Below are 16,874 nucleotides of genomic sequence, written 5' to 3' on the forward strand. Positions count from 1 at the left end.
CCCTACGTAGACTTAGTGGCATTTCTCCTGTTAAGGCCTGGTGTGAAGTGTAGGAGGTGTCATGTTGAGTGCGTGTTATTAGTTTTAGAGCCTGATATTGGATTGAGTCTAGTTTTTTGCTTAGGGATTGGTTTAGGGTGTCGTATATGGCACATCCGTAGTCTATTTTAGATCAAATTAGGGATATATAGAGTGAGAGGAGGGTGTCTTTGGAGGCCCCCCAGTTTGAGCCAGTGAGGCATCTTAGCGTATTTAGATCTTTGCTACATTTAGTTATTAGATTATTTATGTGAGCGTCCCAGGAGAGATGTTCATCGAAAATTAGTCCTAAGAATTTGGTTTGTTTTAGGAATTGGATTGGTTTGTTGTTTAGCTGGAGTTTTGGGGAGGCGGGTTTCATGTTTTTGTGTTTAAATACTATTCCTGTATTTTTTTCTGAGTTAAGGGAGAAGCCCCATTTGTCAGCCCATTGCTGTATTTTGTTTAGAGATTTTTGAAGTAGGTTTGGGGCCATTTGAATGCTTTTTGTGCGGATCCAGAGGGCTCCATCATCCGCGAATTTAGATGTGTTTATTTTAGGGGATAGGCCCTCGAATAGATCATTTATCATTATATTGAAGAGTGTGGGGCTGAGGATACTGCCCTGGGGAGTGCCATTTTCTAGGGGACATCGGTCCGATAGCGTTTGGTCTATACCCACGGGTTTTTTACGATTGTTTAGGAAGTCTTGGATGTAGTTTATTATTTGACCTTTGAGTCCTATTTTTTGTAGTTTTTGTATTAGCCCGTCGTGCCATACCATGTCGAAAGCTTTGGAGAAGTCTAAGAAGATGCCTGCAGTATATTGTTTGCTGAGTTGTCCTGTTTTAATGTCCTGCTCTAAACGGCGAGGTTATCTAAGGTTGAGCGGCCAGGAGTGAAACCACTTTGATCTGGGTTTATGATGTTATTTTGAGTTAGGTAATGTTGTAGCCTGTTTTTAGCCATAGATTCCATTACTTTACTTAAGTTTGAAGTTAAGGAAATTGGTCTATAGGAGTTAGCCTGATTAGCTGGTTTATTAGATTTAGGGATTGGTATGACTAAGCCCTGTTTCCAGGGAGTAGGTACTTGTCCGTTTTGATAGATGAGATTGTATAATTTAAGTAGATCTTGGAGTTGTTACTGCTAACGGCCGAAAAGTGGTTGGCCAGGTTATTTGCCTTTTCAGCGGGGTTTGTTGAATTATTAATGTTAGGTGTTTTTTTATGACGTTTTAAGCCTCTAATGGCGTGGATTTTGCGCCAGACCGTTCTGGCGTCTGTACGGTTATTTATTTCTTCACAGAATTTTTTCCAGTTTCTGGTTTTAGATATTTTGACTAGACTTTGAACTTGGTGGTTTAGTTTGTGAGCTATTTTTAGATGTTTATAGTCGCGTTTGGCTTTATTGAAGGCTGATTTACGTTTACATCTAGTTTGTTCTATTTCCTCGTTCCACCATGGTACTGTTGGTTTACCTGTTTTAGTTGTTTTAAAATGGATGGAGGTTTTGGCTGTTTTTATTATGTAATCTGTTAGATTTTTACAGTAGATTTCTGGATAATTATTTTCTAATTCGTTTAAATTAGCCTGACGTCCTGAGTGTCGCCATACGTCGTCTCCCATTTCTTCTTTTTATGCAGCATATCGAACGTAATCGTCAGATTTGCTTCCCTTTTAGTATAACAACATTTAATCGTGTAGGCCTTTACAGGATACCTCAGCAGAGGTTCAATCTCCATCCTAAGATGCGACGGAAGCACTTTGTTCAAGTCAGCAGGCATGGCTATACGTTCGGGACTTGTCGCATTTCAGTTCAGTATGAGACGTGGTCAATTTGTCTCCCGATTTATATTTACACGCAGTGACACGTGTGACTTAAAGTTTAATGCGTACAAGCCTAATTTTAATAGGGATAAAGGATCAAAGGGATCGGAAAAGGATGCTGTTGTGCTCAGTTTGATCTGTAACAACATGTGAAATACCTCTGCATAGATACATGGGCTTGTGTGATAGATGTTTAATAATAAAAACATTGCTAATTGGTAACATGGCTGCCACTTATCCAGTAAAAATGAGCCCAACTAACCTTAACGATCAGTAGTGAAACCCGGCCCACTGAAGCTAACCGCACTGTACAATTTACTTTCAAATAAACTCTTAAATCTGAATTTCTTTGGGATGCCAACAATATCAAATAAAAAGCAATGGCCAATAATGTATAAGTACATATATCACAGTGGCATTAAATGTTGATAAAGTTCTAATCACAAAGCAGTGTGAAAACGGTATCAGCGGAAGCGCTCGTAAAACATCCGATATAAAACTTTCCACTCAATCTGACGCTACACATGTGATCTCTTTCAATTTGTTTCAAGCAATATTTCTTTGTCAGTAAATATTGAAAATCAGATTGGTCAACAGATACAATGCTTATCTGAAGATAATAAATTAACACCTGAAAACACACAGTGGATGAGTTCAACATCATGGTCCTGTTTATCTTAATGTACAGTGAGTGAGTGAGTGAGTTCGGTTTTACGCCGCTTTTAGCAATATTCCAGCAACATCAAGTATCAACAACAGAAATGGTCTACACACATTGTACCCATGTCGGGAATCGAACCCGGGCCTTCGGCGTGATCTTAATGTACGGACCTCTTATTGTCTTGTAATGGCTTTCAAAGCGTTTTGACACATTAATAAAATTACCAACAGATTTTATTGGGCCAAAGAATGGCAAGTAAATTTTAATCCAGAAAAGACTGAGGCCGTATAATTATCACGTCGTGCAAATCCATGTGCAGAACCTGTATTAAAAATGAAGATGTTGATGTTAGTCAAAACCTATAAACATTTAAGATTATGCTCACAAAAAGAGTATATCTGGAAGTTACATATTTATGAACTCGTAAAGTCCAAGAAAACCTTCTTGAAAATTTACATTTAGACACATTAGGAATTATCTGTGGGACCGTCAGAGGTACTAGCGACGTACTGATATATAAGGAGACGAACTTGAAGTCACTTACTTCAAGACAATACTTTAAATTATTGCTATTCCACAAACTGATTAACTTACCTTCGAATTATTTATTTGATCTTATTTACGCATTAAGAAACAGGGACAATATTCAGACACCCAGATGTCATCATGAATTGATGTAAAATGGTTCTTATCCCAGACCATAGAAGTATTATATCAGCTGCCCGATAATAAAGTTAACGTTGTAAATATGGTGGCATTTAAAAGACTAGTACAAATAAACATGATAGAGACACGCAATTTGTATTTAAATTAAGTACACAAGAACATGGTATGGGGACTACATGCAGGTGATGTTTTGTACATTAACAGGTAATTGTCAAACAGAGGGTGACGAGTACTATTGTCAGCTGGATTATCAGACACCAGGTCGTCGTGGTAAATAGATACGAATTTCTGTTCTTAATTAACTTAAATAGCGAGTCCCCTGTGTGTGTGTATATGTGGTTTGGATCCGAAAATTCGGATCCAAACCAGGAACAATCATTATCAAATCCTTTAGTACGCTGTCATAGTTGTGTCCAATGTCTACTTCAGTACTTAAAAGGCCACAGGCCTATAGTACAATGCGAATGTCCATAAGTTTGTAGATCTTTTAACTTCATCTAATGATATTATGTTATGTAACCTGTCAACATATGTTTACCACGCTATGTCATATAGAAACAGAATTGTTAGTTAACAACCACGTCACCTACATGTAAATACGCATTGTACTATAGGCCTGTGGCATTTTAAGTACTGGATAAACTGATTAAAATATCAATGTCTAAGTCACTTTGAAGGTCATTCACTCATGAAATGACCTGTAAATAGCTTTATTCCGAAAGTATCTGATATGTGATATAGATCGGGCGGTCATTCTCGGTGACATGGGTGGTTCCATATAATCGCATCCCAATTGCGTGGGTCCAATCTCATGGTGTCAATCACTATGCGGTCTGGTCCAGACTCGAGTGTTTACAGACCGCCGTCATGTAGCTGGTATATTAGTGAGTGTGGCGTTAAACAACAAGCGAAATATATTATGTCATGATTGTTTCAAATGTCAAGTTCACCTAAAAGGTAGTTCATTTGTGGTATCACTTGAATATAGTTGCAAGAAGTATTGTTAGCATGGCTAAATGTTCTCGCGTGTGATTGGATGACGTTGATTGTCAAGGTCACTCGGTTTAAAGTAGACGCCCATTAAGCTTGTGTGCAGAGTATCTTAAGAATTTAGCATTAGAATTTGGAACCGGACGTAATAGAATTCAACCGGAAGTATTTTAAGGTAGCTGTATGCAAATGACTTTTTCTTCTTCAAAGTGGTTTTGCAACGGACGTGTGTAAAATTACCTTTCACCTGACGTGGTTAAGTTAAAATGGTTCATCATAGATGTTTCTGATCAAATGCAAACAACTTTCTGTTTACCTGTAGGGTTTCACGCACAGAAAGACTTATTGGTACAATGCAGACACCATACTTTACAACATTCAGATTTGGTCACTATTGTTAACATAATGTTAAATAACTAATATAGATAAAAAGGAACTCATGTATCACAGCTTTATTTCAGAGAAAAATATATATGAGAACATAATGACAAACCAAGAATTCGTGGTTGGCTGAATCTGTGCTCCAGATGTTTGGGGGTGTTTTTGTCGTCACATGAGTGAGACCTGCGACACTATGCTAGTATTGTCAACACTACGCTGTGGAATACACGCTATAGGTGCATAGATGTATTTGCCAACATCAGGCTATGGGATCCCTGTATCTGGATCAACAAGTAATACTTCCCTACATTATATTATGTTGTCGAATACAGCCCGTTCACGTTATCTACAATGCTATTGAATACATACTGGCCTTATGTGTTTCACTGCGTGTAAGTTTTGCATACATGCTGATCAGTAAAATATTACTCAATAAATCCTCATGTGGATTCCTGTACGTTATGCCCACACGTGTAGTATGTATGTGTGCGAAGAACCTTTATGGATAATTCATTATAAACTCCACTAATTTAATCGTGGCGAATATTTATCTGTTATTCGAAACAGTGTATGTGTGTTTCTTATTGAGTGTTAAAGATATATTTTTAGCATGTTCAACATAGATATCTGCTCTTATGTCTATGTGATTTTCTCTGTATCTATTGGTTTCTCTTCATTATTACCAATCAGTTTGTCAGTTGTAAGTTTATATGTCTTTTTACCGTTCCTTGAGAAGTTCATTGACCAAAGTTGGCTTTCCTCATTTGCGTCTCTGTTACCAACAGTCTGCTTACAAAGCAAGTCTAGGGACGGAAAAATTCGATCATAACAAATTAAAAATATGAATTTGAACGCAACATCAACTTCTCAAGATACATGATTAGACATAATTGATTTGAAAGTTTAGTGATGCTTTCTTTTTGACAAGGATTTAATAGATATTTAATTTGGCACTTATTTTGAGGCTATAACGTTTTATCATTTATGTGCAAGGCGGTGAAATACGGACGAAAAAATAAAATTGTAGTGACCATACATACATTGAAGTTTTCATGATTTTGAAAGTTAAATCATGATTATATTATGAGTTTTTGTTGTGATTGAACTTTTTGTATATGCTCAGACTTTACGGATTTCATACATCAGTGAGAATGTTACAGCGTATCACATGTTCCCGGGTACTTAAGGCGCGAACTAAATACCGCACTACCAATACACTGAATAATAATTACTTCTGATTGGTCAATATAAGATACAAATCAGCTGTTTGATTCCTTCGATACCTCAATATTATCATATCCTTTCACACCATACCATTGGGTATGGAAACACAGCCCCAACCATCACAGCGTTTAACAATGGCTTCCGATAACATTATAAACGCCTGCTATAGTTGCATCTGCACAGACCCTTTACACAACTACTAGCGCTTTAACCACTAGGACCACCTCAGTGGTCTAGTGGTAGAGCGTCCGCCCGGAGAGCGGAAGGTCCGGGGTCCGATCCCCGGCCGCGTCATACCAAAAGACGTTAAAAGATGGTACTTGTTGTTACCCTGTCTGGCGCTCGGCATTAAGGGGCTAAAACAAGGTCTGGTCGGCTCGGAGTCAGTATACTGTGTCTGAGTGGGGTATTCATGTTAAACTGCGGCATGGTATCTCAGTGAGCTAGCACTATAAATCGGCATCAGTCCGGACTAGTACAAGCAGCCACACAAACACACACGCACGTACATGCACGTCGCTATATAAGTGCAATAATCTTGGACGCGACGTTAAACCCCATTTCACCTCACCTCACCTTTAACCACTGGCCCGACCGCCCCAGTGTTATTGAAATGACGGGACAAGTGAAAGAGGAAAAGGTTGTACGTTATCTCACTTGCATTGTAGGGTTAAAATGAGGTCAACTACATGCGTTCAGTGTATTTCCTCTGTTCAGGCTTTCCTCTTTCGCGGAACTCTCACTCGGAATCCCCACGGGCGCTGTAGTACTGGTGCAACCTTGCGCGACTAACCCGGCCACGAATTTGATAAGAGTAGAAACGTGAGGTTCATAATCGGCGTTGAGACAAGTCCAGCAAGCAGGCGTATCCTTCTCGCGGCTGTACATACAGGTGCTGTCGGAATACCAGACTAAGTAACAGTAAAGATGTAAACATATATATACACTATAGGACAACAATAGACAGACAAAGAGACAATGGCGTTGCCCTGGCCATGGGGCTTATGGATGTGAATACAGACACGGCCGGGGGAAAATGGATTAAGGCTATAAATGTCATAATGTGAAATGCTGTGTTAGACAATGGTTCAACTGACCGCTGTTACGCATGGATTACATCATGTTAAATAGTCCAGATATCCTAAACGATATTTTCTCAATACTGTACAAAAGGGATGTTGTTCAGAAGCTACAATTCTTTAACATTGCGTTGTCCAGAGTGCAGTTAAGTCACTCTGTGACAATTGCCGCCCTCTCGAGAAAGACATGTCCTCATGTCGAGATAAGTCGCTATTCAAATGTTCAAATATAACGTGAAATTGTCAGTTATCATAATATTAAAAATAATTATCCCGAATGCGAACGACCTGTTGCACTCTGGCCCGGTGTGCCTGCATGTAGGCCACGTGGGCATCATATGGGGATTCTTCATACGGTTTAGGCCCAGGTACACATTTTTCATTAGTGTCCAGGTATGCTACGGCGACACTGTCAAGTTTAGCCTCAGGGATCCAGGTGTTTTTGTTGTTGGGTAGATTCTGCCATTTGATGAGAAATTCGGGTTTGTTGTTCTTGACTCGCCGCTTAAGAACTCTTTCTGTAATTCGGGTAGAACTGGGTTGGTTAGGAGGCGACTGTGTAGTTGTTTTAGATTTCAACACTGACGTTGCAGTTTCCATTTTAGTTGAGGTCTGAGAACCAACACTGGCAAACGAGACCGGGTTCGTCATAGTCCCAGTGTTAACTGATGGGGACTTCTCAGATTGACATGACGCATCACTATACGTAGGTGTTGCCTTCTTGCTGATACACTTGGCAACTGTACTGACTGTATGTACGTTTGTGGTGCTCAGCGAGGTACATTCATCAGCATGGATTTGGGCACATTTTCTCTTCATATAACTGTTATGGCGTTTCCTATCTCGCTCAATTTTGGCCCGTGACTTCATGGTTGTCGACTTTATTATGACATTACTCACTGTGGCTGCTGGCTGTTTCCTCCATTTTAGGTTCACTTGAAGGTTGTCCATACTTTCTTGGATGGTCCATTCAAGATGAAGGTGCTGGAGATCCATGTTGATCAGGACGCTAACGATTTCATGGGGTAGACACAGGACTTGGGGATTCATCCTCGATATATACACGTATGTAGATGGTAGGCAAGTGGAGAGGTTACTGGATCGGGAGTAAGCTCAAAAGTTACTCCAGCCGGATTCTAACACCAGTTGTCAACGCGTATGTTGACGGGGAAATAAGCTCAGTGTCCAAACTTCTTTAGTCGGCAATAATACAAACAAATACAATTACTAATAGAAATATGTCGAGCGGAGATTCCAACGCAACAAGTACAAGTGAAGTCCAGCAAGCAGGCGTATCCTACTCGCGGCTGTACATACAGGTGCTGTCGGAATACCAGACTGACTAACAGTAAAGATGTAAACATATATATACACTATAGGACAACAATAGACAGACAAAGAGACAATGGCGTTGCCCTGGCCATGGGGCTTATGGATGTGAATACAGACACGGCCGGGGAAAAATGGATTAAGGCTATAAATGTCATAATGTGAAATGCTGTGTTAGACAATGGTTCAACTGACCGCTGTTACGCATGGATTACATCATGTTAAATAGTCCAGATTTCCTAAACGATATTTTCTCAATACTGTACAAAAGGGATGTTGTTCAGAAGCTACAATTCTTTAACATTGCGTTGTCCAGAGTGCAGTTAAGTCACTCTGTGACAACACTATTATGAATTCTTGGATACAACACAACAAGAAGGAAAATTGCGAAAACTATGCAATAAAGACATATCGTGGATATGTGTTTAAAGTAGATATTGAGAAGCTAAATGTTATCACCATATCACATAATAATTCGCGAACCGCCGTCATATAGCTGGAATATTGCTGAGTGCGGCGTTAAACAACAAACAAACAAACAAACATAATTCGCGAAAGCATAAATTATAATTGAAATACAAATCGACAGATGCGAGTGGAATGCCTACTTTGTTTTTTGTGTGCATTTTTTTATTTTATTCCTTGATATTTCTTGTTTCGCGGTGGGGGCATCTATTGACAAAACTACACATGATAATATACTCTTATAAAGAAGGGAAATATACATGTTGATATTAGTAAGTATTAGGATAAAGATAAGTGTTGACGACAAGGCAAGTTGTTCCTATGCAAGAACGTTCATGTCTGTAAAACCTAAAACCACAACACATCCTATAGTTTGCACGACACGTACGTAGGTTGTCATTGCTGATTTTGACACTTTCAAGGAAGGTCGATAGATCTCTGTGGACCATTATTTCTGTCAATCTTATGGATTCTGCTCGTAAAACACTCGTGATTTACTTGATTCCATTCATTGTTTGTGTATGAACAAGTGATGCGACCTCTGCAACGCGCGGAGCGTCTACGTATGCTGGAAACTGACAGAAGTCAGCGCGCAGTGGCCAATATGTTCTAGTGAGTGAGTGAGTGAATACGGATTTACGCCGCTTTTAGCAATATTCCAGCAATATCATGGCGGGGGACACCAGAAATGGGCTTCACACATTGTATCCGTGTCGGGAATCGAACCCGGGTCTTCGGCGTGACGAGCGATCGCTTTAACCACTAGGCTACCCGGCCGCCCCCAATATGTTCTATGTTTCACAGTCTGTGATGAGCAGATTATAAAACGGGTCGCAACAAACCCCAAATGTTAAGGAGGGACCCCATTCAAGGCGCCGCAGGTCAACGACAAGATTCGAAACAAGGCTCTACAAATTCAAGCTCAACGGCGAATCAAATTGCTGCAAACATTCATCAGACTACTGGAGTAGGAGTTACGGGTCAGACGATTAGAAGTCGTCAATATGCAGCTAATCTCCATGGTCGACAGCCACGTGTTGTGCCACCAATTACAAATTGTCATATAGTCAAGACATGTCAATGGTGAACACGACGTCGATACTTGGGTAGTCGTGGCTGGTCACGTGTCATGAACTTGGCCAGGTGTTGCAAGAGTGAGTGAGTGAGTTGGGTTTAACGCCGCTTTTAACAGTATTCCAGTTATATCACGGCGTGTCGGCTTAATGTGGGAGGAAAGCCCGAAGTGATGCAGGCCTCAGGCGTTTACCACTTCGGTGAAACCCACGAACACGGGAATGGTGCTGACAAACCTAGAAAACATAATCGGGGCGAACCGGGATTCGAACCCACAATCATAGGTTTCTGGCGTGCCCAAGGGAGGCAACTCTGCACAGCGAATCGCGGCGCCTCAGGCGACTGGGCCACCCATGCCCCCTGCTGCAAGAGTGGGACAGACTAAAAATCGCCATTGGAAGACTCATATGCAGTATTTCTCGTTGACTGAATGAATGTTCGTCAAACTGTGGATATAAATGCACAACTGATCCACATACATATACTTTATATAAGGTATTTAAATCTGATTAATATTCTGAATCATATCTTAAAATTTTGGATATTAAATATGGAATACCAGTATGTCATTTTCGAACTTCAAATTATCCACTTCAAATTGAAAAAGGCAGATGAAACTAAATTCCATTAGCACAAATAGATTACGTCCATTATCTGAAAACAGAGACAAGGCATATGAGTTTTATTATCATTTAATCACCCCGTTAACAAACAGAGAAATATTTGTATCCCATTATATTATTGTAAATAGCCCAACATTCCGAATTTTGTCTTGCTATTTTCCACTAAAAAATAGGACTGTTAAGAATTTAAGTCACTTTTGTAAAGTTAATATTAAAAAATTTAGATAACATAACATATCTTGCATGAAGTATTATGTTACAACACTGCATGTCCTCTGAATGTCATTGCGTGTGGTACATGTATTGTGTATGTATATATTCTTCTAATGCCTTCGACGACAGCCTGAAAGTTATAAAGTTCACTTCAGGCATGTACGAGACAGCGTAGGGAGCTGTACAGTGATCAGTATCATTAAAATGACGGGACAAGTGAAAGAGGAAAATGTTGTACGTTATCTACCAGGCATTGTTATGACTTGCCCATCTTCAATGTGAGGTCAACTGTATAATGTATTTCCTTTGCTGGGACTTTCCTCTTTGTATTTATTTCTCTGCGTCATTGATACACATTATTCGCTTTCCTTTAATATCACTATCAATTAAACATTGATAACTACATGCGCAGGGTCCGAGGTTCGCAATAGTAGCACATTCTCTTCTGGGACACATACCAGAATGTTGCGTTCTGTATTGTGTATCATCGGGATTTCCATAATATGTGCCACTGCCGGTAAGAGTCTTAAACACGATTTCACACCATCTGATTTCTATCACTGAGTGACAGAGTGACAGAGTGATTGTATTTAATTTAAAAGCGCAGAACTTTCTATCACTGTCATCAGATAGATTTTCCGGGTACCATAAGGGGCACGATCAACTAGATCACACATTTTACCATTTGATGTTTGCTACTCTCAGAAAACAGTATAGTGAACTTATGTAGTAACAGCGTCGAGAAGCTTAGTAAACAGAGAATTTACTATCCTGCCTGGTGGGTTACACGAAGATGCTGAAGATATAGTAAATATTACTTATTTAATTAGTATAATTTACTACTTAAATTACACTGTAAAATGAGTTGAGAATGTTAACACATACAAGACATGATTAGGAGTGTGTTTCAATCCTAAACGGTATGAACATTTGGTGTGTTCTGTCGAAACACGTTTAGGCTCTAAACACACGAAATGAGCTATCACCTCATAGCCTAAACACTACCTAAACACAGCATCCCCAAATCTAAACATGTTTAATAAAGTGTATATGACCAGGCTATAAGTCAAATATGGATGAGTTGTATGATATATATTAGATTAGATGTGCAAATCAGATTCACGGGCACTTGCATAACACATACACCATCAGTAGTCCAATGGGTCCAGAGGGTCACCGGTATCAAGTTAGGGGAATAATGCTCATAGCGTATTTTGGCAAGGTATGGACCCCTAGAGTTGGAAAATGTGTGATAGCATTGCAGCGGTGGCAGCTTTTTTGGTGTTATCACCTTTTTTTCAAAATGGCCGCCAAATTTCATTTTTGCTTGAAGCAAAAATGAAATCTTTTACCCCTCAAACCTAGCCATAGACACCAGAATAACCGTCCTAACTGCTCTATGAGCTTAGATATGGCCACTTATATGTGGTAACGCGTATTTTGGCGGCCGAATATCAGTCGAATAGGAGAAGCACGCACGTTTGCATGCACACACACGCACACACACACGCGTTCCTATATAAGTGAGTGAGTGAGTGAGTGAGTGAGTGAGTTAAAGTTTTACGTCACATCGGCAGTATCTCAGCCATACAGTGACGAGCCCTATATAAGTGCAATAATCGTGAGGTGGCGTTTACCCGCCTCTGACAGAAACCCTATTGGGTGGACGAACTGCAAAAGCTGTGGAGTTGCGTTTGTCGAAAAGATAAGACATATTCTAACAAAGGGTGTATTCGTAAATATGTTTCCTGAGAAGTGCACTTATGTGGGTGAAAAGGAAGCTTGGTAAACATAAACAGGAAGTTAGAGCGAAGTCATCACTTAAAACAGTTTAAACTTCTAAATCTGTGAAATTTAATCAACGAGAGAATGTAAATTTGATTCTTCAAACAAGAGTAAATTCATCAATGTCAATCCTAAAGACATACAAAAAGTCAACGCCAGAGAATAATCAGTCTCGAGTGTCAACCGAAACAGATTCCATTAACCGTAACAAACAAAATAGCAGGGACAATTAAATGAATGGATCGCCGTGAAACCAGGTTTTCGCTTGACGGGTAAGCATGTCCTGCCATACTGGTAGCATCCGCCACGGCCTGTAAACAAACCAGACAATCAAGTGGTAGATTAACCAGAAAATCCAGTGACACGATAGCGTGTTGATTTTGCTGAAACTAAAATGATATGTTAATTTTGAATTGCGTCTGAGGTGTACAAGTGCAGAGATTTTTCATCTTATAAGTAAAGATACGTTCAAGAAATATGTTCGTTTTGCAACACAGTTGTTGTTGGTGGTGGGGTGGCTTAGGTCTTGGCAAAACCATATCTTTTATATCTTGTCTCAGCATAATTGATAAATGGCTCTAAGCTTATGATGAAACTCGTGGACTTCAGTCAGCCAGCAGAAACATCGACCCAGTTGAAGTTAATACAAAACTTCAACGCCATAGACCAGTCTCGACTATCTACCGAAACAGATTTCAGTGGGCGTAACAAGCACAATAGCAGTCAAAAGAGAAGTCATTACAGGTGATTGGTCGGCGGATAGTGACGCTCCTACGTTTTGACCATTGACTACTCGTACACAAGATTGATAACTACATTGGCAGCAGTACTTTGATCAGGGTCACCGTATATGTCACGTACAGGCTGTGTAAGGCCCGTGTCCCCACAGAAAGTAAATGATGATGTAATGCATAAAACCAACAAAAAAAAGACTGTAGGTCTTGATGGATTACCAGTCAGAATCCCATTGCATAAAGTCAATGCAACGCATAGCAAGCTATTGCTTTGCAGTTTTTGTATCACCCTCTCAGAGGAATGAGGGACATACAAGACTATTGTAAGTTGTTATCATATAAAAACATATCTCTTTATTCATTACCTGAGAAGGTATATGGACGGGAATAAGAACATAGTTAGAGCATACTGACTTTGGAGAATAATGACAATGAGATCCCACAGAAATTGTATCGGTCATTTATACGTCTGTAATGTTGTAATTACCAGGAAGCTCATAATTGTTTTTGTTTTGTTGATATAAAAAATTGCCTTTGACACAGTCGATCGAAACTGTTGCACCAATTGATGTCTCAGGTAAAATGGCACAATTTGCTGAAAGCTTATACCAAGACGTTACGTTTATGAGACTAAATGATGTAACAACTGGTTCGTTTTATGCTTTTCAGGGTGTTAAGCAGGGATGACAACTGTGACCAACCTTGTCTCTGTTTTTTTCTCTTAGGCTGCTGGTCATGGGATAAGAAGTTTTAATATGTTTAACATTTTATTCATTGGGATCTTTGTTAAATTATTGATGATTCTAACCAGCAGAAATACAACGTTGTCTAATATTTGTATATATTGTATAGAAAATAACGTCCATATGTTTATTGTTGAATAATAATAATAATATATGAGTGCATTTGTTTAGTCCAACGTAAATTGTATTATGATTTGTTGTGTTGCCCTTTTCTGTAAAACAGGCCCAATATGAATTGAAAAGGTATTTCATGAAGTAATCACTCAAGTTTACTTCTTTCCTAATTTAATCAACTTCTTTTTTACTATCATTCGTTCGTGGGTTAATTTATCAACTGCATGTCTTTGTGTGCGACTGTGCACATAACCTGTTTTAATCTTATCAGATGCAGGTACTCTGCTGCGTCTGATTGGCAGTACAAATACCACCGCAGCATGGGGAAGACTGGAGGTTTATCATAACGGATCATGGGGGACCGTATGTAATGACTACTTCAGCTATAACAGTGCCAAGGTAGCCTGTCACACGTTAGGATATGCAAAGTGAGTTACATTATTCTTATGGTATGCTAAAATAGTTTTTTATTGAAGTAATATGAAATGGTTTAACGTCCTTTTTAAGAGTTATTGCACTTAAATAGCGACGTCTGTGTGTCTTCCATCGATACACTTTCTGAAGCATATTAACGTTCTGAAGGATCTTAACATTATTTTGAACAAAAGGCGTTTAATACAGACACAGATACTTCATCTGAATTTATTACATTATCATCTTACAGAAGTTAACAGTACCGTTTACAAGAAGTCAACCAAATTCTTCAAATAGAAACAAAAAAATGTAAAAACATGTGTGGATATTAGGTAAACCTGCTTGCTTTTTGGTTTTGGTTCGCACTCAGCAATATTCCAGCTATATGACGGCGGTCTGTAAATAATCGAGTCTGGACCAGACAATCCAGTGATTGATATCATGAACATCGATCCCCGCAATTTGATACCATGACACGCTTCAACCAAGTCACCGAGCGACAGTATCAACCAGAACTATATTGTCCCGTTTCCAATTCAGTATTAAATGCATAAACAAGCAGACAATGGGTTTCTACCCAACCAGAAACTCTACCGTTTAAAATTCAATATTTGTACTTTTCTTTTTAAAAAAAATAAGCCTCTGATCAGATTCTACAGATTGACATTGTACTAAGATATTTATTTTGTACTCATCAATAACTCAAACATGGTTGAAACATACTTTTTACCAACCTTCCTTGACCCCCTTGTTAGAAATGCCTCGGTAAACAGTCGCTCCGGGCGCGATATTTCTGTTCATAACAAAATTTATTTTTGCAGCCAGAATATTAAAAACGAACATACGCACAGCTTGTGAGAACATCAGTTGTGCTGGAGAATACAAAATGTGTAGCGATGTTCAATCCACACAAACGTGAAATTACAGTTGCTATTCATTAAACCTATATCTTCATCAGTTGTGTGTGATTAATCTTCAAGAATGTCTTTTCAATTTTAATCATTTGTAAAACAACAAGTGCATGTTTGTAGGTCAGGAGCAACGCTACTGGCGAACGTTGTAGATGGAACGGGTCCTATTCACTTGGATGACGTGGTCTGTGCTGGGCAGGAATGGGACATAGATGATTGCAAGCACCGGCCATGGGGGACGCACAATTGTTATCACTATAAAGATGTTGGCGTCGTTTGCTCTTGTGAGTAAACATGCAGTGCTTTACAATTCGACGCTGTAGTCTTAGTGACTTGTTATAACTGATCTCACTGATCTTACTCATCAATAATGAATGACCGTCCGTTTCAGAGTATGTCAGGTGCAATTGCTTGTGTCAGGGCTGACATTGATTTATTGTTTCCATGACTCCATGCTTCAAAACAGCGGTTTAGCAGTGTGTGAAATAAGTAAACTGAAGACGTTTTGGTGGCTCGTGCCCAGTGTAAACGTTTCAAATACAGCCCTGTGTAACATTTTGTAAGCAGACAGGTGCAGGCAGTTTTTGTCATTGGAAAAGGTGCGGCGGTAGCACTTTGCAACTGTACACTGAGCCTTCATTGTTGCCATAGACAAAAGTAACCCCGATACACGCTACTAGAGCACCGGAGATGCATCGACAGAAATAGTGTGCTTTCCTTTCAAAACTCATCTTGTTATTTACACAGTTTACAATATATATATTTTTTTTAAGTCCGTCATTGTCACATGGCTCAAGAACAAATGCATGAACATACCCTGTCAAGTTTTCTTGTTTTACGAACTTAAAAATATACCATATAATATAATCAAATTCACAGATATCAAAATTACTTATCTCATAATATGTCCTTCCAGTCACCACCCCTCTGAGGCTACTTGGTACCCGCCCATCAACTGGTATACTTCAAGCATATCATGACAAACAGTGGGAGTATGTGTGTTATACCGGCTACACCTCTGCTGATAGGATTGGCTCGGTTGCGTGCAGGATGCTGGGTTTTCAGGCGTAAGATGGTTAAACACTTTTTTGTCGTTTTAACTGGATATTCGGTCATTTGTATACATAAACTTAAGACCAACGAAAACGTTTCATTAACTGCTCAAATGATTTTTTTAAAAACTTTCTCAAATGTTGGCGATTGTGTTAAGATTAGATAAAAAGTCAAAGACCCTATTATCTGTTTTTGATAAATTCAGCATTTTAGGATAAATATATGTTTTTCTCAGGTGCATATATCCTTTTGAGATGGACGATCTTGATCTATAAAGAAAACCTCATGTTAGATCTCTAGTAATTCCTTCAAATGATTCATATCTAACATATCAAATATAGTATCAATATTCCTGTGTGCCCTTGTTTCTATTCTAGATTCTTTGAATTAAATATCCCATTGTTGCCAATATGAGGTTACTTTCATATTCCTGGTAAGGTATTATGACCCGTTCTGTTCTGCAGATTTTCCCCTACTCAACCTACTATCTGAACGGTGTTTACAGTGTTCTGTCAAATTGTATTGTGTGTCGTTTTGGACATTTCAGAACATTTCTCATCTCTCCCTC

This window comes from Haliotis rufescens, unplaced genomic scaffold, assembly GCF_023055435.1.
Source record: "Haliotis rufescens isolate VD_foot unplaced genomic scaffold, xgHalRufe1.0.p SCAF_8, whole genome shotgun sequence".
Classification (NCBI taxonomy): Eukaryota; Metazoa; Mollusca; class Gastropoda; order Lepetellida; family Haliotidae; genus Haliotis; species Haliotis rufescens.